Genomic DNA, 17,358 nt, shown 5'->3' with positions numbered 1-17,358 from the left:
GAATCCTACGCCAGAACGGCCCCGGCGGCGCGAATGTCTCGGGCCGTCGAGGTCTGCTGCTTTGTCATAAAAGGGAGTTTCGATGGGCATGTCATGGGTGCGATCATACCAGCACTAATGCACCGGATCCCATCAGAACTCCGCAGTTAAGCGTGCTTGGGCGAGAGTAGTACTAGGATGGGTGACCCCCTGGGAAGTCCTCGTGTTGCACCCCTTTTATTTTTTGCCCGCTTTTTTATTTTTTGATAATATTTATTTTTAATTTTTCGGCTTTTGGCTTTTCCTCTTCGGATAATTTTTTTCCCCCGAAAATAAACTGAGTCCGGAGACTGGCGGTGCCATGCCGCATAGCGGGAATAGCGCGTTGAAGCCTACGCCAGAACGGCCCCGGCGGCGCGAATGTCTCGGGCCGTCGAGGTCTGCTGCTTTGTCATAAAAGGGAGTTTCGATGGGCATGTCATGGGTGCGATCATACCAGCACTAATGCACCGGATCCCATCAGAACTCCGCAGTTAAGCGTGCTTGGGCGAGAGTAGTACTAGGATGGGTGACCCCCTGGGAAGTCCTCGTGTTGCACCCCTTTTATTTTTTGCCCGCTTTTTTATTTTTTGATAATATTTATTTTTAATTTTTTGGCTTTTGGCTTTTCCTCTTCGGATAATTTTTTCCTCCCGAAAATAAACTGAGTCCGGAGACTGGCGGTGCCATGCCGCATAGCGGAACAGCGCGTTGAATCCTACGCCAGAACGGCCCCGGCAGCGCGAATGTCTCGGGCCGTCGAGGTCTGCTGCTTTGTCATAAAAGGGAGTTTCGAAGGGCATGTCATGGGTGCGATCATACCAGCACAAATGCACCGGATCCCATCAGAACTCCGCAGTTAAGCGTGCTTGGGCGAGAGTAGTACTAGGATGGGTGGCCCCCTGGGAAGTCCTCGGGTTGCACCCCTTTTATTTTTTGCCCGCTTTTTTATTTTTTGATAACATTTATTTTTTATTTTTCGGCTTTTGGCTTTTCCTCTTCGGATAATTTTTTTCCCCCGAAAATAAACTGAGTCCGGAGACTGGCGGTGCCATGCCGCATAGCGGAACAGCGCGTTGAATCCTACGCCAGAACGGCCCCGGCAGCGCGAATGTCTCGGGCCGTCGAGGTCTGCTGCTTTGTCATAAAAGGGAGTTTCGAAGGGCATGTCATGGGTGCGATCATACCAGCACTAATGCACCGGATCCCATCAGAACTCCGCAGTTAAGCGTGCTTGGGCGAGAGTAGTACTAGGATGGGTGACCCCCTGGGAAGTCCTCGTGTTGCACCCCTTTTATTTTTTGCCCGCTTTTTTATTTTTTGATAACATTTATTTTTTATTTTTCGGCTTTTGGCTTTTCCTCTTCGGATAATTTTTTTCCCCCGAAAATAAACTGAGTCCGGAGACTGGCGGTGCCATGCCGCATAGCGGGAATAGCGCGTTGAATCCTACGCCAGAACGGCCCCGGCGGCGCGAATGTCTCGGGCCGTCGAGGTCTGCTGCTTTGTCATAAAAGGGAGTTTCGATGGGCATGTCATGGGTGCGATCATACCAGCACTAATGCACCGGATCCCATCAGAACTCCGCAGTTAAGCGTGCTTGGGCGAGAGTAGTACTAGGATGGGTGACCCCCTGGGAAGTCCTCGTGTTGCACCCCTTTTATTTTTTGCCCGCTTTTTTATTTTTTGATAATATTTATTTTTAATTTTTCGGCTTTTGGCTTTTCCTCTTCGGATAATTTTTTTCCCCCGAAAATAAACTGAGTCCGGAGACTCGCGGTGCCATGCCGCATAGCGGAACAGCGCGTTGAATCCTACGCCAGAACGGCCCCGGCAGCGCGAATGTCTCGGGCCGTCGCGGTCTGCTGCTTTGTCATAAAAGGGAGTTTCGAAGGGCATGTCATGGGTGCGATCATACTCGTGTTGCACCCTTTTTATTTTTTGCCCGCTTTTTTATTTTTTGATAATATTTATTTTTAATTTTTTGGCTTTTGGCTTTTCCTCTTCGGATAATTTTTTCCCCCCGAAAATAAACTGAGTCCGGAGACTGGCGGTGCCATGCCGCATAGCGGAACAGCGCGTTGAATCCTACGCCAGAACGGCCCCGGCAGCGCGAATATCTCGGGCCGTCGAGGTCTGCTGCTTTGTCATAAAAGGGAGTTTCGAAGGGCATGTCATGGGTGCGATCATACCAGCACTAATGCACCGGATCCCATCAGAACTCCGCAGTTAAGCGTGCTTGGGCGAGAGTAGTACTAGGATGGGTGACCCCCTGGGAAGTCCTCGTGTTGCACCCCTTTTATTTTTTGCCCGCTTTTTTATTTTTTGATAACATTTATTTTTTATTTTTCGGCTTTTGGCTTTTCCTCTTCGGATAATTTTTTTCCCCCGAAAATAAACTGAGTCCGGAGACTGGCGGTGCCATGCCGCATAGCGGGACAGCGCGTTGAATCCTACGCCAGAACGGCCCCGGCAGCGCGAATGTCTCGGGCCGTCGCGGTCTGCTGCTTTGTCATAAAAGGGAGTTTCGAAGGGCATGTCATGGGTGCGATCATACCAGCACTAATGCACCGGATCCCATCATAACTCCGCAGTTAGGCGTGCTTGGGCGAGAGAAGTACTAGGATGGGTGACCCCCTGGGAAGTCCTCGTGTTGCACCCTTTTTATTTTTTGCCCGTTTTTTTATTTTTTGATAATATTTATTTTTAATTTTTTGGCTTTTGGCTTTTCCTCTTCGGATAATTTTTTCCCCCCGAAAATAAACTGAGTCCGGAGACTGGCGGTGCCATGCCGCATAGCGGAACAGCGCGTTGAATCCTACGCCAGAACGGCCCCGGCAGCGCGAATGTCTCGGGCCGTCGAGGTCTGCTACTTTGTCATAAAAGGGAGTTTCGAAGGGCATGTCATGGGTGCGATCATACCAGCACTAATGCACCGGATCCCATCTGAACTCCGCAGTTAAGCGTGCTTGGGCGAGAGTAGTACTAGGATGGGTGACCCCCTGGGAAGTCCTCGTGTTGCACCCCTTTTATTTTTTGCCCGCTTTTTTATTTTTTGATAACATTTATTTTTTATTTTTCGGCTTTTGGCTTTTCCTCTTCGGATAATTTTTTTCCCCCGAAAATAAACTGAGTCCGGAGACTGGCGGTGCCATGCCGCATAGCGGGACAGCGCGTTGAATCCTACGCCAGAACGGCCCCGGCAGCGCGAATGTCTCGGGCCGTCGCGGTCTGCTGCTTTGTCATAAAAGGGAGTTTCGAAGGGCATGTCATGGGTGCGATCATACCAGCACTAATGCACCGGATCCCATCATAACTCCGCAGTTAGGCGTGCTTGGGCGAGAGAAGTACTAGGATGGGTGACCCCCTGGGAAGTCCTCGTGTTGCACCCTTTTTATTTTTTGCCCGCTTTTTTATTTTTTGATAATATTTATTTTTAATTTTTTGGCTTTTGGCTTTTCCTCTTCGGATAATTTTTTCCCCCCGAAAATAAACTGAGTCCGGAGACTGGCGGTGCCATGCCGCATAGCGGAACAGCGCGTTGAATCCTACGCCAGAACGGCCCCGGCAGCGCGAATGTCTCGGGCCGTCGAGGTCTGCTGCTTTGTCATAAAAGGGAGTTTCGAAGGGCATGTCATGGGTGCGATCATACCAGCACTAATGCACCGGATCCCATCTGAACTCCGCAGTTAAGCGTGCTTGGGCGAGAGTAGTACTAGGATGGGTGACCCCCTGGGAAGTCCTCGTGTTGCACCCTTTTTATTTTTTGCCCGCTTTTTTATTTTTTGATAATATTTATTTTTAATTTTTTGGCTTTTGGCTTTTCCTCTTCGGATAATTTTTTCCCCCCGAAAATAAACTGAGTCCGGAGACTGGCGGTGCCATGCCGCATAGCGGAACAGCGCGTTGAATCCTACGCCAGAACGGCCCCGGCAGCGCGAATGTCTCGGGCCGTCGAGGTCTGCTGCTTTGTCATAAAAGGGAGTTTCGAAGGGCATGTCATGGGTGCGATCATACCAGCACTAATGCACCGGATCCCATCAGAACTCCGCAGTTAAGCGTGCTTGGGCGAGAGTAGTACTAGGATGGGTGACCCCCTGGGAAGTCCTCGTGTTGCACCCCTTTTATTTTTTGCCCGCTTTTTTATTTTTTGATAACATTTATTTTTTATTTTTCGGCTTTTGGCTTTTCCTCTTCGGATAATTTTTTTCCCCCGAAAATAAACTGAGTCCGGAGACTGGCGGTGCCATGCCGCATAGCGGAACAGCGCGTTGAATCCTACGCCAGAACGGCCCCGGCAGCGCGAATGTCTCGGGCCGTCGAGGTCTGCTGCTTTGTCATAAAAGGGAGTTTCGAAGGGCATGTCATGGGTGCGATCATACCAGCACTAATGCACCGGATCCCATCAGAACTCCGCAGTTAAGCGTGCTTGGGCGAGAGTAGTACTAGGATGGGTGACCCCCTGGGAAGTCCTCGTGTTGCACCCCTTTTATTTTTTGCCCGCTTTTTTATTTTTTGATAACATTTATTTTTTATTTTTCGGCTTTTGGCTTTTCCTCTTCGGATAATTTTTTTCCCCCGAAAATAAACTGAGTCCGGAGACTGGCGGTGCCATGCCGCATAGCGGGAATAGCGCGTTGAATCCTACGCCAGAACGGCCCCGGCGGCGCGAATGTCTCGGGCCGTCGAGGTCTGCTGCTTTGTCATAAAAGGGAGTTTCGATGGGCATGTCATGGGTGCGATCATACCAGCACTAATGCACTGGATCCCATCAGAACTCCGCAGTTAAGCGTGCTTGGGCGAGAGTAGTACTAGGATGGGTGACCCCCTGGGAAGCCCTCGTGTTGCACCCCTTTTATTTTTTGCCCGCTTTTTTATTTTTTGACAACATTTATTTTTTATTTTTCGGCTTTTGGCTTTTCCTCTTCGGATAATTTTTTTCCCCCGAAAATAAACTGAGTCCGGAGACTGGCGGTGCCATGCCGCATAGCGGGAATAGCGCGTTGAATCCTACGCCAGAACGGCCCCGGCGGCGCGAATGTCTCGGGCCGTCGAGGTCTGCTGCTTTGTCATAAAAGGGAGTTTCGATGGGCATGTCATGGGTGCGATCATACCAGCACTAATGCACCGGATCCCATCAGAACTCCGCAGTTAAGCGTGCTTGGGCGAGAGTAGTACTAGGATGGGTGACCCCCTGGGAAGTCCTCGTGTTGCACCCCTTTTATTTTTTGCCCGCTTTTTTATTTTTTGATAACATTTATTTTTTATTTTTCGGCTTTTGGCTTTTCCTCTTCGGATAATTTTTTTCCCCCGAAAATAAACTGAGTCCGGAGACTGGCGGTGCCATGCCGCATAGCGGGAATAGCGCGTTGAATCCTACGCCAGAACGGCCCCGGCGGCGCGAATGTCTCGGGCCGTCGAGGTCTGCTGCTTTGTCATAAAAGGGAGTTTCGATGGGCATGTCATGGGTGCGATCATACCAGCACTAATGCACCGGATCCCATCAGAACTCCGCAGTTAAGCGTGCTTGGGCGAGAGTAGTACTAGGATGGGTGACCCCCTGGGAAGTCCTCGTGTTGCACCCCTTTTATTTTTTGCCCGCTTTTTTATTTTTTGATAATATTTAATTTTAATTTTTCGGCTTTTGGCTTTTCCTTTTCGGATAATTTTTTTCCCCCGAAAATAAACTGAGTCCGGAGACTCGCGGTGCCATGCCGCATAGCGGAACAGCGCGTTGAATCCTACGCCAGAACGGCCCCGGCAGCGCGAATGTCTCGGGCCGTCGCGGTCTGCTGCTTTGTCATAAAAGGGAGTTTCGAAGGGCATGTCATGGGTGCGATCATACCAGCACTAATGCACCGGATCCCATCATAACTCCGCAGTTAGGCGTGCTTGGGCGAGAGAAGTACTAGGATGGGTGACCCCCTGGGAAGTCCTCGTGTTGCACCCTTTTTATTTTTTGCCCGCTTTTTTATTTTTTGATAATATTTATTTTTAATTTTTTGGCTTTTGGCTTTTCCTCTTCGGATAATTTTTTCCCCCCGAAAATAAACTGAGTCCGGAGACTGGCGGTGCCATGCCGCATAGCGGAACAGCGCGTTGAATCCTACGCCAGAACGGCCCCGGCAGCGCGAATGTCTCGGGCCGTCGAGGTCTGCTGCTTTGTCATAAAAGGGAGTTTCGAAGGGCATGTCATGGGTGCGATCATACCAGCACTAATGCACCGGATCCCATCAGAACTCCGCAGTTAAGCGTGCTTGGGCGAGAGTAGTACTAGGATGGGTGACCCCCTGGGAAGTCCTCGTGTTGCACCCCTTTTATTTTTTGCCCGCTTTTTTATTTTTTGATAACATTTATTTTTTATTTTTCGGCTTTTGGCTTTTCCTCTTCGGATAATTTTTTTCCCCCGAAAATAAACTGAGTCCGGAGACTGGCGGTGCCATGCCGCATAGCGGAACAGCGCGTTGAATCCTACGCCAGAACGGCCCCGGCAGCGCGAATGTCTCGGGCCGTCGAGGTCTGCTGCTTTGTCATAAAAGGGAGTTTCGAAGGGCATGTCATGGGTGCGATCATACCAGCACTAATGCACCGGATCCCATCAGAACTCCGCAGTTAAGCGTGCTTGGGCGAGAGTAGTACTAGGATGGGTGACCCCCTGGGAAGTCCTCGTGTTGCACCCCTTTTATTTTTTGCCCGCTTTTTTATTTTTTGATAACATTTATTTTTTATTTTTCGGCTTTTGGCTTTTCCTCTTCGGATAATTTTTTTCCCCCGAAAATAAACTGAGTCCGGAGACTGGCGGTGCCATGCCGCATAGCGGGACAGCGCGTTGAATCCTACGCCAGAACGGCCCCGGCAGCGCGAATGTCTCGGGCCGTCGCGGTCTGCTACTTTGTCATAAAAGGGAGTTTCGAAGGGCATGTCATGGGTGCGATCATACCAGCACTAATGCACCGGATCCCATCATAACTCCGCAGTTAGGCGTGCTTGGGCGAGAGAAGTACTAGGATGGGTGACCCCCTGGGAAGTCCTCGTGTTGCACCCTTTTTATTTTTTGCCCGCTTTTTTATTTTTTGATAATATTTATTTTTAATTTTTTGGCTTTTGGCTTTTCCTCTTCGGATAATTTTTTCCCCCCGAAAATAAACTGAGTCCGGAGACTGGCGGTGCCATGCCGCATAGCGGAACAGCGCGTTGAATCCTACGCCAGAACGGCCCCGGCAGCGCGAATGTCTCGGGCCGTCGAGGTCTGCTGCTTTGTCATAAAAGGGAGTTTCGAAGGGCATGTCATGGGTGCGATCATACCAGCACTAATGCACCGGATCCCATCAGAACTCCGCAGTTAAGCGTGCTTGGGCGAGAGTAGTACTAGGATGGGTGACCCCCTGGGAAGTCCTCGTGTTGCACCCTTTTTATTTTTTGCCCGCTTTTTTATTTTTTGATAATATTTATTTTTAATTTTTTGGCTTTTGGCTTTTCCTCTTCGGATAATTTTTTTCCCCCGAAAATAAACTGAGTCCGGAGACTGGCGGTGCCATGCCGCATAGCGGAACAGCGCGTTGAATCCTACGCCAGAACGGCCCCGGCAGCGCGAATGTCTCGGGCCGTCGAGGTCTGCTGCTTTGTCATAAAAGGGAGTTTCGAAGGGCATGTCATGGGTGCGATCATACCAGCACTAATGCACCGGATCCCATCAGAACTCCGCAGTTAAGCGTGCTTGGGCGAGAGTAGTACTAGGATGGGTGACCCCCTGGGAAGTCCTCGTGTTGCACCCCTTTTATTTTTTGCCCGCTTTTTTATTTTTTGATAACATTTATTTTTTATTTTTCGGCTTTTGGCTTTTCCTCTTCGGATAATTTTTTTCCCCCGAAAATAAACTGAGTCCGGAGACTGGCGGTGCCATGCCGCATAGCGGAACAGCGCGTTGAATCCTACGCCAGAACGGCCCCGGCAGCGCGAATGTCTCGGGCCGTCGAGGTCTGCTGCTTTGTCATAAAAGGGAGTTTCGAAGGGCATGTCATGGGTGCGATCATACCAGCACTAATGCACCGGATCCCATCAGAACTCCGCCGTTAAGCGTGCTTGGGCGAGAGTAGTACTAGGATGGGTGACCCCCTGGGAAGTCCTCGTGTTGCACCCCTTTTATTTTTTGCCCGCTTTTTTATTTTTTGATAACATTTATTTTTTATTTTTCGGCTTTTGGCTTTTCCTCTTCGGATAATTTTTTTCCCCCGAAAATAAACTGAGTCCGGAGACTGGCGGTGCCATGCCGCATAGCGGGAATAGCGCGTTGAATCCTACGCCAGAACGGCCCCGGCGGCGCGAATGTCTCGGGCCGTCGAGGTCTGCTGCTTTGTCATAAAAGGGAGTTTCGATGGGCATGTCATGGGTGCGATCATACCAGCACTAATGCACCGGATCCCATCAGAACTCCGCAGTTAAGCGTGCTTGGGCGAGAGTAGTACTAGGATGGGTGACCCCCTGGGAAGTCCTCGTGTTGCACCCCTTTTATTTTTTGCCCGCTTTTTTATTTTTTGATAATATTTAATTTTAATTTTTCGGCTTTTGGCTTTTCCTCTTCGGATAATTTTTTTCCCCCGAAAATAAACTGAGTCCGGAGACTCGCGGTGCCATGCCGCATAGCGGAACAGCGCGTTGAATCCTACGCCAGAACGGCCCCGGCAGCGCGAATGTCTCGGGCCGTCGCGGTCTGCTGCTTTGTCATAAAAGGGAGTTTCGAAGGGCATGTCATGGGTGCGATCATACCAGCACTAATGCACCGGATCCCATCATAACTCCGCAGTTAGGCGTGCTTGGGCGAGAGAAGTACTAGGATGGGTGACCCCCTGGGAAGTCCTCGTGTTGCACCCTTTTTATTTTTTGCCCGCTTTTTTATTTTTTGATAATATTTATTTTTAATTTTTTGGCTTTTGGCTTTTCCTCTTCGGATAATTTTTTCCCCCCGAAAATAAACTGAGTCCGGAGACTGGCGGTGCCATGCCGCATAGCGGAACAGCGCGTTGAATCCTACGCCAGAACGGCCCCGGCAGCGCGAATGTCTCGGGCCGTCGAGGTCTGCTGCTTTGTCATAAAAGGGAGTTTCGAAGGGCATGTCATGGGTGCGATCATACCAGCACTAATGCACCGGATCCCATCAGAACTCCGCAGTTAAGCGTGCTTGGGCGAGAGTAGTACTAGGATGGGTGACCCCCTGGGAAGTCCTCGTGTTGCACCCCTTTTATTTTTTGCCCGCTTTTTTATTTTTTGATAACATTTATTTTTTATTTTTCGGCTTTTGGCTTTTCCTCTTCGGATAATTTTTTTCCCCCGAAAATAAACTGAGTCCGGAGACTGGCGGTGCCATGCCGCATAGCGGAACAGCGCGTTGAATCCTACGCCAGAACGGCCCCGGCAGCGCGAATGTCTCGGGCCGTCGAGGTCTGCTGCTTTGTCATAAAAGGGAGTTTCGAAGGGCATGTCATGGGTGCGATCATACCAGCACTAATGCACCGGATCCCATCAGAACTCCGCAGTTAAGCGTGCTTGGGCGAGAGTAGTACTAGGATGGGTGACCCCCTGGGAAGTCCTCGTGTTGCACCCCTTTTATTTTTTGCCCGCTTTTTTATTTTTTGATAACATTTATTTTTTATTTTTCGGCTTTTGGCTTTTCCTCTTCGGATAATTTTTTTCCCCCGAAAATAAACTGAGTCCGGAGACTGGCGGTGCCATGCCGCATAGCGGGACAGCGCGTTGAATCCTACGCCAGAACGGCCCCGGCAGCGCGAATGTCTCGGGCCGTCGCGGTCTGCTGCTTTGTCATAAAAGGGAGTTTCGAAGGGCATGTCATGGGTGCGATCATACCAGCACTAATGCACCGGATCCCATCATAACTCCGCAGTTAGGCGTGCTTGGGCGAGAGAAGTACTAGGATGGGTGACCCCCTGGGAAGTCCTCGTGTTGCACCCTTTTTATTTTTTGCCCGCTTTTTTATTTTTTGATAATATTTATTTTTAATTTTTTGGCTTTTGGCTTTTCCTCTTCGGATAATTTTTTTCCCCCGAAAATAAACTGAGTCCGGAGACTCGCGGTGCCATGCCGCATAGCGGAACAGCGCGTTGAATCCTACGCCAGAACGGCCCCGGCAGCGCGAATGTCTCGGGCCGTCGCGGTCTGCTGCTTTGTCATAAAAGGGAGTTTCGAAGGGCATGTCATGGGTGCGATCATACCAGCACTAATGCACCGGATCCCATCATAACTCCGCAGTTAGGCGTGCTTGGGCGAGAGAAGTACTAGGATGGGTGACCCCCTGGGAAGTCCTCGTGTTGCACCCTTTTTATTTTTTGCCCGCTTTTTTATTTTTTGATAATATTTATTTTTAATTTTTTGGCTTTTGGCTTTTCCTCTTCGGATAATTTTTTCCCCCCGAAAATAAACTGAGTCCGGAGACTGGCGGTGCCATGCCGCATAGCGGAACAGCGCGTTGAATCCTACGCCAGAACGGCCCCGGCAGCGCGAATGTCTCGGGCCGTCGAGGTCTGCTGCTTTGTCATAAAAGGGAGTTTCGAAGGGCATGTCATGGGTGCGATCATACCAGCACTAATGCACCGGATCCCATCAGAACTCCGCAGTTAAGCGTGCTTGGGCGAGAGTAGTACTAGGATGGGTGACCCCCTGGGAAGTCCTCGTGTTGCACCCCTTTTATTTTTTGCCCGCTTTTTTATTTTTTGATAACATTTATTTTTTATTTTTCGGCTTTTGGCTTTTCCTCTTCGGATAATTTTTTTCCCCCGAAAATAAACTGAGTCCGGAGACTGGCGGTGCCATGCCGCATAGCGGGAATAGCGCGTTGAATCCTACGCCAGAACGGCCCCGGCGGCGCGAATGTCTCGGGCCGTCGAGGTCTGCTGCTTTGTCATAAAAGGGAGTTTCGAAGGGCATGTCATGGGTGCGATCATACCAGCACTAATGCACCGGATCCCATCAGAACTCCGCAGTTAAGCGTGCTTGGGCGAGAGTAGTACTAGGATGGGTGACCCCCTGGGAAGTCCTCGTGTTGCACCCCTTTTATTTTTTGCCCGCTTTTTTATTTTTTGATAATATTTAATTTTAATTTTTCGGCTTTTGGCTTTTCCTCTTCGGATAATTTTTTTCCCCCGAAAATAAACTGAGTCCGGAGACTCGCGGTGCCATGCCGCATAGCGGAACAGCGCGTTGAATCCTACGCCAGAACGGCCCCGGCAGCGCGAATGTCTCGGGCCGTCGCGGTCTGCTGCTTTGTCATAAAAGGGAGTTTCGAAGGGCATGTCATGGGTGCGATCATACCAGCACTAATGCACCGGATCCCATCATAACTCCGCAGTTAGGCGTGCTTGGGCGAGAGAAGTACTAGGATGGGTGACCCCCTGGGAAGTCCTCGTGTTGCACCCTTTTTATTTTTTGCCCGCTTTTTTATTTTTTGATAATATTTATTTTTAATTTTTTGGCTTTTGGCTTTTTCTCTTCGGATAATTTTTTCCCCCCGAAAATAAACTGAGTCCGGAGACTGGCGGTGCCATGCCGCATAGCGGAACAGCGCGTTGAATCCTACGCCAGAACGGCCCCGGCAGCGCGAATGTCTCGGGCCGTCGAGGTCTGCTGCTTTGTCATAAAAGGGAGTTTCGAAGGGCATGTCATGGGTGCGATCATACCAGCACTAATGCACCGGATCCCATCAGAACTCCGCAGTTAAGCGTGCTTGGGCGAGAGTAGTACTAGGATGGGTGACCCCCTGGGAAGTCCTCGTGTTGCACCCCTTTTATTTTTTGCCCGCTTTTTTATTTTTTGATAACATTTATTTTTTATTTTTCGGCTTTTGGCTTTTCCTCTTCGGATAATTTTTTTCCCCCGAAAATAAACTGAGTCCGGAGACTGGCGGTGCCATGCCGCATAGCGGAACAGCGCGTTGAATCCTACGCCAGAACGGCCCCGGCAGCGCGAATGTCTCGGGCCGTCGAGGTCTGCTGCTTTGTCATAAAAGGGAGTTTCGAAGGGCATGTCATGGGTGCGATCATACCAGCACTAATGCACCGGATCCCATCAGAACTCCGCAGTTAAGCGTGCTTGGGCGAGAGTAGTACTAGGATGGGTGACCCCCTGGGAAGTCCTCGTGTTGCACCCCTTTTATTTTTTGCCCGCTTTTTTATTTTTTGATAACATTTATTTTTTATTTTTCGGCTTTTGGCTTTTCCTCTTCGGATAATTTTTTTCCCCCGAAAATAAACTGAGTCCGGAGACTGGCGGTGCCATGCCGCATAGCGGGACAGCGCGTTGAATCCTACGCCAGAACGGCCCCGGCAGCGCGAATGTCTCGGGCCGTCGCGGTCTGCTGCTTTGTCATAAAAGGGAGTTTCGAAGGGCATGTCATGGGTGCGATCATACCAGCACTAATGCACCGGATCCCATCATAACTCCGCAGTTAGGCGTGCTTGGGCGAGAGAAGTACTAGGATGGGTGACCCCCTGGGAAGTCCTCGTGTTGCACCCTTTTTATTTTTTGCCCGCTTTTTTATTTTTTGATAATATTTATTTTAAATTTTTTGGCTTTTGGCTTTTCCTCTTCGGATAATTTTTTTCCCCCGAAAATAAACTGAGTCCGGAGACTCGCGGTGCCATGCCGCATAGCGGAACAGCGCGTTGAATCCTACGCCAGAACGGCCCCGGCAGCGCGAATGTCTCGGGCCGTCGCGGTCTGCTGCTTTGTCATAAAAGGGAGTTTCGAAGGGCATGTCATGGGTGCGATCATACCAGCACTAATGCACCGGATCCCATCATAACTCCGCAGTTAGGCGTGCTTGGGCGAGAGAAGTACTAGGATGGGTGACCCCCTGGGAAGTCCTCGTGTTGCACCCTTTTTATTTTTTGCCCGCTTTTTTATTTTTTGATAATATTTATTTTTAATTTTTTGGCTTTTGGCTTTTCCTCTTCGGATAATTTTTTCCCCCCGAAAATAAACTGAGTCCGGAGACTGGCGGTGCCATGCCGCATAGCGGAACAGCGCGTTGAATCCTACGCCAGAACGGCCCCGGCAGCGCGAATGTCTCGGGCCGTCGAGGTCTGCTGCTTTGTCATAAAAGGGAGTTTCGAAGGGCATGTCATGGGTGCGATCATACCAGCACTAATGCACCGGATCCCATCAGAACTCCGCAGTTAAGCGTGCTTGGGCGAGAGTAGTACTAGGATGGGTGACCCCCTGGGAAGTCCTCGTGTTGCACCCCTTTTATTTTTTGCCCGCTTTTTTATTTTTTGATAACATTTATTTTTTATTTTTCGGCTTTTGGCTTTTCCTCTTCGGATAATTTTTTTCCCCCGAAAATAAACTGAGTCCGGAGACTGGCGGTGCCATGCCGCATAGCGGGAATAGCGCGTTGAATCCTACGCCAGAACGGCCCCGGCGGCGCGAATGTCTCGGGCCGTCGAGGTCTGCTGCTTTGTCATAAAAGGGAGTTTCGATGGGCATGTCATGGGTGCGATCATACCAGCACTAATGCACCGGATCCCATCAGAACTCCGCAGTTAAGCGTGCTTGGGCGAGAGTAGTACTAGGATGGGTGACCCCCTGGGAAGTCCTCGAGTTGCACCCCTTTTATTTTTTGCCCGCTTTTTTATTTTTTGATAATATTTAATTTTAATTTTTCGGCTTTTGGCTTCTCCTCTTCGGATAATTTTTTTCCCCCGAAAATAAACTGAGTCCGGAGACTCGCGGTGCCATGCCGCATAGCGGAACAGCGCGTTGAATCCTACGCCAGAACGGCCCCGGCAGCGCGAATGTCTCGGGCCGTCGCGGTCTGCTGCTTTGTCATAAAAGGGAGTTTCGAAGGGCATGTCATGGGTGCGATCATACCAGCACTAATGCACCGGATCCCATCATAACTCCGCAGTTAGGCGTGCTTGGGCGAGAGAAGTACTAGGATGGGTGACCCCCTGGGAAGTCCTCGTGTTGCACCCTTTTTATTTTTTGCCCGCTTTTTTATTTTTTGATAATATTTATTTTTAATTTTTTGGCTTTTGGCTTTTCCTCTTCGGATAATTTTTTCCCCCCGAAAATAAACTGAGTCCGGAGACTGGCGGTGCCATGCCGCATAGCGGAACAGCGCGTTGAATCCTACGCCAGAACGGCCCCGGCAGCGCGAATGTCTCGGGCCGTCGAGGTCTGCTGCTTTGTCATAAAAGGGAGTTTCGAAGGGCATGTCATGGGTGCGATCATACCAGCACTAATGCACCGGATCCCATCAGAACTCCGCAGTTAAGCGTGCTTGGGCGAGAGTAGTACTAGGATGGGTGACCCCCTGGGAAGTCCTCGTGTTGCACCCCTTTTATTTTTTGCCCGCTTTTTTATTTTTTGATAACATTTATTTTTTATTTTTCGGCTTTTGGCTTTTCCTCTTCGGATAATTTTTTTCCCCCGAAAATAAACTGAGTCCGGAGACTGGCGGTGCCATGCCGCATAGCGGAACAGCGCGTTGAATCCTACGCCAGAACGGCCCCGGCAGCGCGAATGTCTCGGGCCGTCGAGGTCTGCTGCTTTGTCATAAAAGGGAGTTTCGAAGGGCATGTCATGGGTGCGATCATACCAGCACTAATGCACCGGATCCCATCAGAACTCCGCAGTTAAGCGTGCTTGGGCGAGAGTAGTACTAGGATGGGTGACCCCCTGGGAAGTCCTCGTGTTGCACCCCTTTTATTTTTTGCCCGCTTTTTTATTTTTTGATAACATTTATTTTTTATTTTTCGGCTTTTGGCTTTTCCTCTTCGGATAATTTTTTTCCCCCGAAAATAAACTGAGTCCGGAGACTGGCGGTGCCATGCCGCATAGCGGGACAGCGCGTTGAATCCTACGCCAGAACGGCCCCGGCAGCGCGAATGTCTCGGGCCGTCGCGGTCTGCTGCTTTGTCATAAAAGGGAGTTTCGAAGGGCATGTCATGGGTGCGATCATACCAGCACTAATGCACCGGATCCCATCATAACTCCGCAGTTAGGCGTGCTTGGGCGAGAGAAGTACTAGGATGGGTGACCCCCTGGGAAGTCCTCGTGTTGCACCCTTTTTATTTTTTGCCCGCTTTTTTATTTTTTGATAATATTTATTTTAAATTTTTTGGCTTTTGGCTTTTCCTCTTCGGATAATTTTTTTCCCCCGAAAATAAACTGAGTCCGGAGACTCGCGGTGCCATGCCGCATAGCGGAACAGCGCGTTGAATCCTACGCCAGAACGGCCCCGGCAGCGCGAATGTCTCGGGCCGTCGCGGTCTGCTGCTTTGTCATAAAAGGGAGTTTCGAAGGGCATGTCATGGGTGCGATCATACCAGCACTAATGCACCGGATCCCATCATAACTCCGCAGTTAGGCGTGCTTGGGCGAGAGAAGTACTAGGATGGGTGACCCCCTGGGAAGTCCTCGTGTTGCACCCTTTTTATTTTTTGCCCGCTTTTTTATTTTTTGATAATATTTATTTTTAATTTTTTGGCTTTTGGCTTTTCCTCTTCGGATAATTTTTTCCCCCCGAAAATAAACTGAGTCCGGAGACTGGCGGTGCCATGCCGCATAGCGGAACAGCGCGTTGAATCCTACGCCAGAACGGCCCCGGCAGCGCGAATGTCTCGGGCCGTCGAGGTCTGCTGCTTTGTCATAAAAGGGAGTTTCGAAGGGCATGTCATGGGTGCGATCATACCAGCACTAATGCACCGGATCCCATCAGAACTCCGCAGTTAAGCGTGCTTGGGCGAGAGTAGTACTAGGATGGGTGACCCCCTGGGAAGTCCTCGTGTTGCACCCCTTTTATTTTTTGCCCGCTTTTTTATTTTTTGATAACATTTATTTTTTATTTTTCGGCTTTTGGCTTTTCCTCTTCGGATAATTTTTTTCCCCCGAAAATAAACTGAGTCCGGAGACTGGCGGTGCCATGCCGCATAGCGGGAATAGCGCGTTGAATCCTACGCCAGAACGGCCCCGGCGGCGCGAATGTCTCGGGCCGTCGAGGTCTGCTGCTTTGTCATAAAAGGGAGTTTCGATGGGCATGTCATGGGTGCGATCATACCAGCACTAATGCACCGGATCCCATCAGAACTCCGCAGTTAAGCGTGCTTGGGCGAGAGTAGTACTAGGATGGGTGACCCCCTGGGAAGTCCTCGAGTTGCACCCCTTTTATTTTTTGCCCGCTTTTTTATTTTTTGATAATATTTAATTTTAATTTTTCGGCTTTTGGCTTCTCCTCTTCGGATAATTTTTTTCCCCCGAAAATAAACTGAGTCCGGAGACTCGCGGTGCCATGCCGCATAGCGGAACAGCGCGTTGAATCCTACGCCAGAACGGCCCCGGCAGCGCGAATGTCTCGGGCCGTCGCGGTCTGCTGCTTTGTCATAAAAGGGAGTTTCGAAGGGCATGTCATGGGTGCGATCATACCAGCACTAATGCACCGGATCCCATCATAACTCCGCAGTTAGGCGTGCTTGGGCGAGAGAAGTACTAGGATGGGTGACCCCCTGGGAAGTCCTCGTGTTGCACCCTTTTTATTTTTTGCCCGCTTTTTTATTTTTTGATAATATTTATTTTTAATTTTTTGGCTTTTGGCTTTTCCTCTTCGGATAATTTTTTCCCCCCGAAAATAAACTGAGTCCGGAGACTGGCGGTGCCATGCCGCATAGCGGAACAGCGCGTTGAATCCTACGCCAGAACGGCCCCGGCAGCGCGAATGTCTCGGGCCGTCGAGGTCTGCTGCTTTGTCATAAAAGGGAGTTTCGAAGGGCATGTCATGGGTGCGATCATACCAGCACTAATGCACCGGATCCCATCAGAACTCCGCAGTTAAGCGTGCTTGGGCGAGAGTAGTACTAGGATGGGTGACCCCCTGGGAAGTCCTCGTGTTGCACCCCTTTTATTTTTTGCCCGCTTTTTTATTTTTTGATAACATTTATTTTTTATTTTTCGGCTTTTGGCTTTTCCTCTTCGGATAATTTTTTTCCCCCGAAAATAAACTGAGTCCGGAGACTGGCGGTGCCATGCCGCATAGCGGAACAGCGCGTTGAATCCTACGCCAGAACGGCCCCGGCAGCGCGAATGTCTCGGGCCGTCGAGGTCTGCTGCTTTGTCATAAAAGGGAGTTTCGAAGGGCATGTCATGGGTGCGATCATACCAGCACTAATGCACCGGATCCCATCAGAACTCTGCAGTTAAGCGTGCTTGGGCGAGAGTAGTACTAGGATGGGTGACCCCCTGGGAAGTCCTCGTGTTGCACCCCTTTTATTTTTTGCCCGCTTTTTTATTTTTTGATAACATTTATTTTTTATTTTTCGGCTTTTGGCTTTTCCT

General features: G+C 50.0%; 33 non-coding genes and 14 pseudogenes across 33 annotated transcripts; all 47 read left to right on the top strand.

The window, feature by feature from the left end:
- Window positions 1–95: 95 nt before the first annotated feature.
- On the top strand, window positions 96–214 carry LOC149759784 (5S ribosomal RNA). Its single transcript, XR_016409393.1, has one exon. It is a non-coding gene; the product is annotated as a 5S ribosomal RNA (ribosomal RNA).
- A 247-nt stretch (window positions 215–461) lies between these two features.
- LOC149759783 (5S ribosomal RNA) lies at window positions 462–580 on the top strand. The gene has a single exon (XR_016409392.1). It is a non-coding gene; the product is annotated as a 5S ribosomal RNA (ribosomal RNA).
- Window positions 581–826: 246 nt separating this feature from the next.
- LOC149759782 (5S ribosomal RNA) lies at window positions 827–945 on the top strand. The gene has a single exon (XR_016405358.1). It is a non-coding gene; the product is annotated as a 5S ribosomal RNA (ribosomal RNA).
- A 246-nt stretch (window positions 946–1,191) lies between these two features.
- On the top strand, window positions 1,192–1,310 carry LOC149759781 (5S ribosomal RNA). Its single transcript, XR_016409391.1, has one exon. It is a non-coding gene; the product is annotated as a 5S ribosomal RNA (ribosomal RNA).
- Window positions 1,311–1,557: 247 nt separating this feature from the next.
- LOC149759780 (5S ribosomal RNA) lies at window positions 1,558–1,676 on the top strand. The gene has a single exon (XR_016409390.1). It is a non-coding gene; the product is annotated as a 5S ribosomal RNA (ribosomal RNA).
- Window positions 1,677–2,196: 520 nt separating this feature from the next.
- On the top strand, window positions 2,197–2,315 carry LOC149759779 (5S ribosomal RNA). Its single transcript, XR_016409389.1, has one exon. It is a non-coding gene; the product is annotated as a 5S ribosomal RNA (ribosomal RNA).
- A 246-nt stretch (window positions 2,316–2,561) lies between these two features.
- On the top strand, window positions 2,562–2,680 carry LOC149759778 (5S ribosomal RNA; annotated as a pseudogene).
- Window positions 2,681–2,926: 246 nt separating this feature from the next.
- On the top strand, window positions 2,927–3,045 carry LOC149759777 (5S ribosomal RNA). The gene has a single exon (XR_016409880.1). It is a non-coding gene; the product is annotated as a 5S ribosomal RNA (ribosomal RNA).
- Window positions 3,046–3,291: 246 nt separating this feature from the next.
- Window positions 3,292–3,410, top strand: LOC149759776 (5S ribosomal RNA; annotated as a pseudogene).
- Window positions 3,411–3,656: 246 nt separating this feature from the next.
- On the top strand, window positions 3,657–3,775 carry LOC149759775 (5S ribosomal RNA). Its single transcript, XR_016410146.1, has one exon. It is a non-coding gene; the product is annotated as a 5S ribosomal RNA (ribosomal RNA).
- Window positions 3,776–4,021: 246 nt separating this feature from the next.
- Window positions 4,022–4,140, top strand: LOC149759774 (5S ribosomal RNA). Its single transcript, XR_016409388.1, has one exon. It is a non-coding gene; the product is annotated as a 5S ribosomal RNA (ribosomal RNA).
- Window positions 4,141–4,386: 246 nt separating this feature from the next.
- Window positions 4,387–4,505, top strand: LOC149759773 (5S ribosomal RNA). Its single transcript, XR_016409387.1, has one exon. It is a non-coding gene; the product is annotated as a 5S ribosomal RNA (ribosomal RNA).
- A 247-nt stretch (window positions 4,506–4,752) lies between these two features.
- Window positions 4,753–4,871, top strand: LOC149759772 (5S ribosomal RNA). The gene has a single exon (XR_016401960.1). It is a non-coding gene; the product is annotated as a 5S ribosomal RNA (ribosomal RNA).
- Window positions 4,872–5,118: 247 nt separating this feature from the next.
- LOC149759771 (5S ribosomal RNA) lies at window positions 5,119–5,237 on the top strand. Its single transcript, XR_016409386.1, has one exon. It is a non-coding gene; the product is annotated as a 5S ribosomal RNA (ribosomal RNA).
- A 247-nt stretch (window positions 5,238–5,484) lies between these two features.
- Window positions 5,485–5,603, top strand: LOC149759770 (5S ribosomal RNA). The gene has a single exon (XR_016409384.1). It is a non-coding gene; the product is annotated as a 5S ribosomal RNA (ribosomal RNA).
- Window positions 5,604–5,849: 246 nt separating this feature from the next.
- Window positions 5,850–5,968, top strand: LOC149759769 (5S ribosomal RNA; annotated as a pseudogene).
- A 246-nt stretch (window positions 5,969–6,214) lies between these two features.
- On the top strand, window positions 6,215–6,333 carry LOC149759768 (5S ribosomal RNA). The gene has a single exon (XR_016409383.1). It is a non-coding gene; the product is annotated as a 5S ribosomal RNA (ribosomal RNA).
- Window positions 6,334–6,579: 246 nt separating this feature from the next.
- Window positions 6,580–6,698, top strand: LOC149759767 (5S ribosomal RNA). The gene has a single exon (XR_016409382.1). It is a non-coding gene; the product is annotated as a 5S ribosomal RNA (ribosomal RNA).
- Window positions 6,699–6,944: 246 nt separating this feature from the next.
- Window positions 6,945–7,063, top strand: LOC149759766 (5S ribosomal RNA; annotated as a pseudogene).
- Window positions 7,064–7,309: 246 nt separating this feature from the next.
- LOC149759765 (5S ribosomal RNA) lies at window positions 7,310–7,428 on the top strand. The gene has a single exon (XR_016411990.1). It is a non-coding gene; the product is annotated as a 5S ribosomal RNA (ribosomal RNA).
- Window positions 7,429–7,674: 246 nt separating this feature from the next.
- LOC149759764 (5S ribosomal RNA) lies at window positions 7,675–7,793 on the top strand. Its single transcript, XR_016409381.1, has one exon. It is a non-coding gene; the product is annotated as a 5S ribosomal RNA (ribosomal RNA).
- Window positions 7,794–8,039: 246 nt separating this feature from the next.
- LOC149759763 (5S ribosomal RNA) lies at window positions 8,040–8,158 on the top strand. The gene has a single exon (XR_016401309.1). It is a non-coding gene; the product is annotated as a 5S ribosomal RNA (ribosomal RNA).
- A 247-nt stretch (window positions 8,159–8,405) lies between these two features.
- On the top strand, window positions 8,406–8,524 carry LOC149759762 (5S ribosomal RNA). Its single transcript, XR_016409380.1, has one exon. It is a non-coding gene; the product is annotated as a 5S ribosomal RNA (ribosomal RNA).
- A 246-nt stretch (window positions 8,525–8,770) lies between these two features.
- Window positions 8,771–8,889, top strand: LOC149759761 (5S ribosomal RNA; annotated as a pseudogene).
- A 246-nt stretch (window positions 8,890–9,135) lies between these two features.
- On the top strand, window positions 9,136–9,254 carry LOC149759760 (5S ribosomal RNA). The gene has a single exon (XR_016409379.1). It is a non-coding gene; the product is annotated as a 5S ribosomal RNA (ribosomal RNA).
- Window positions 9,255–9,500: 246 nt separating this feature from the next.
- LOC149759759 (5S ribosomal RNA) lies at window positions 9,501–9,619 on the top strand. The gene has a single exon (XR_016409378.1). It is a non-coding gene; the product is annotated as a 5S ribosomal RNA (ribosomal RNA).
- Window positions 9,620–9,865: 246 nt separating this feature from the next.
- On the top strand, window positions 9,866–9,984 carry LOC149759758 (5S ribosomal RNA; annotated as a pseudogene).
- A 246-nt stretch (window positions 9,985–10,230) lies between these two features.
- LOC149759757 (5S ribosomal RNA) lies at window positions 10,231–10,349 on the top strand (annotated as a pseudogene).
- A 246-nt stretch (window positions 10,350–10,595) lies between these two features.
- On the top strand, window positions 10,596–10,714 carry LOC149759756 (5S ribosomal RNA). The gene has a single exon (XR_016409377.1). It is a non-coding gene; the product is annotated as a 5S ribosomal RNA (ribosomal RNA).
- Window positions 10,715–10,961: 247 nt separating this feature from the next.
- Window positions 10,962–11,080, top strand: LOC149759755 (5S ribosomal RNA). Its single transcript, XR_016409376.1, has one exon. It is a non-coding gene; the product is annotated as a 5S ribosomal RNA (ribosomal RNA).
- A 246-nt stretch (window positions 11,081–11,326) lies between these two features.
- Window positions 11,327–11,445, top strand: LOC149759754 (5S ribosomal RNA; annotated as a pseudogene).
- Window positions 11,446–11,691: 246 nt separating this feature from the next.
- Window positions 11,692–11,810, top strand: LOC149759753 (5S ribosomal RNA). The gene has a single exon (XR_016409375.1). It is a non-coding gene; the product is annotated as a 5S ribosomal RNA (ribosomal RNA).
- A 246-nt stretch (window positions 11,811–12,056) lies between these two features.
- Window positions 12,057–12,175, top strand: LOC149759752 (5S ribosomal RNA). Its single transcript, XR_016409373.1, has one exon. It is a non-coding gene; the product is annotated as a 5S ribosomal RNA (ribosomal RNA).
- A 246-nt stretch (window positions 12,176–12,421) lies between these two features.
- On the top strand, window positions 12,422–12,540 carry LOC149759751 (5S ribosomal RNA; annotated as a pseudogene).
- A 246-nt stretch (window positions 12,541–12,786) lies between these two features.
- Window positions 12,787–12,905, top strand: LOC149759750 (5S ribosomal RNA; annotated as a pseudogene).
- A 246-nt stretch (window positions 12,906–13,151) lies between these two features.
- LOC149759749 (5S ribosomal RNA) lies at window positions 13,152–13,270 on the top strand. Its single transcript, XR_016409372.1, has one exon. It is a non-coding gene; the product is annotated as a 5S ribosomal RNA (ribosomal RNA).
- Window positions 13,271–13,517: 247 nt separating this feature from the next.
- On the top strand, window positions 13,518–13,636 carry LOC149759748 (5S ribosomal RNA). Its single transcript, XR_016401722.1, has one exon. It is a non-coding gene; the product is annotated as a 5S ribosomal RNA (ribosomal RNA).
- Window positions 13,637–13,882: 246 nt separating this feature from the next.
- Window positions 13,883–14,001, top strand: LOC149759747 (5S ribosomal RNA; annotated as a pseudogene).
- A 246-nt stretch (window positions 14,002–14,247) lies between these two features.
- On the top strand, window positions 14,248–14,366 carry LOC149759746 (5S ribosomal RNA). The gene has a single exon (XR_016409371.1). It is a non-coding gene; the product is annotated as a 5S ribosomal RNA (ribosomal RNA).
- A 246-nt stretch (window positions 14,367–14,612) lies between these two features.
- Window positions 14,613–14,731, top strand: LOC149759745 (5S ribosomal RNA). The gene has a single exon (XR_016409370.1). It is a non-coding gene; the product is annotated as a 5S ribosomal RNA (ribosomal RNA).
- Window positions 14,732–14,977: 246 nt separating this feature from the next.
- Window positions 14,978–15,096, top strand: LOC149759744 (5S ribosomal RNA; annotated as a pseudogene).
- A 246-nt stretch (window positions 15,097–15,342) lies between these two features.
- LOC149759743 (5S ribosomal RNA) lies at window positions 15,343–15,461 on the top strand (annotated as a pseudogene).
- A 246-nt stretch (window positions 15,462–15,707) lies between these two features.
- On the top strand, window positions 15,708–15,826 carry LOC149759742 (5S ribosomal RNA). The gene has a single exon (XR_016409369.1). It is a non-coding gene; the product is annotated as a 5S ribosomal RNA (ribosomal RNA).
- A 247-nt stretch (window positions 15,827–16,073) lies between these two features.
- LOC149759741 (5S ribosomal RNA) lies at window positions 16,074–16,192 on the top strand. The gene has a single exon (XR_016401721.1). It is a non-coding gene; the product is annotated as a 5S ribosomal RNA (ribosomal RNA).
- A 246-nt stretch (window positions 16,193–16,438) lies between these two features.
- LOC149759740 (5S ribosomal RNA) lies at window positions 16,439–16,557 on the top strand (annotated as a pseudogene).
- Window positions 16,558–16,803: 246 nt separating this feature from the next.
- On the top strand, window positions 16,804–16,922 carry LOC149759739 (5S ribosomal RNA). The gene has a single exon (XR_016409368.1). It is a non-coding gene; the product is annotated as a 5S ribosomal RNA (ribosomal RNA).
- A 246-nt stretch (window positions 16,923–17,168) lies between these two features.
- On the top strand, window positions 17,169–17,287 carry LOC149759738 (5S ribosomal RNA). Its single transcript, XR_016401445.1, has one exon. It is a non-coding gene; the product is annotated as a 5S ribosomal RNA (ribosomal RNA).
- The last annotated feature ends 71 nt before the right edge of the window (window positions 17,288–17,358 follow it).

This window comes from Phoenix dactylifera, chromosome 4 (genome assembly GCF_051530095.1).
Source record: "Phoenix dactylifera cultivar Ajwa chromosome 4, Ajwa_hap1_PhDact_Kaust_v1.1, whole genome shotgun sequence".
NCBI classification, from domain to species: Eukaryota; Viridiplantae; Streptophyta; class Magnoliopsida; order Arecales; family Arecaceae; genus Phoenix; species Phoenix dactylifera.
This window is presented reverse-complemented; position numbering and strand designations above follow the sequence as displayed.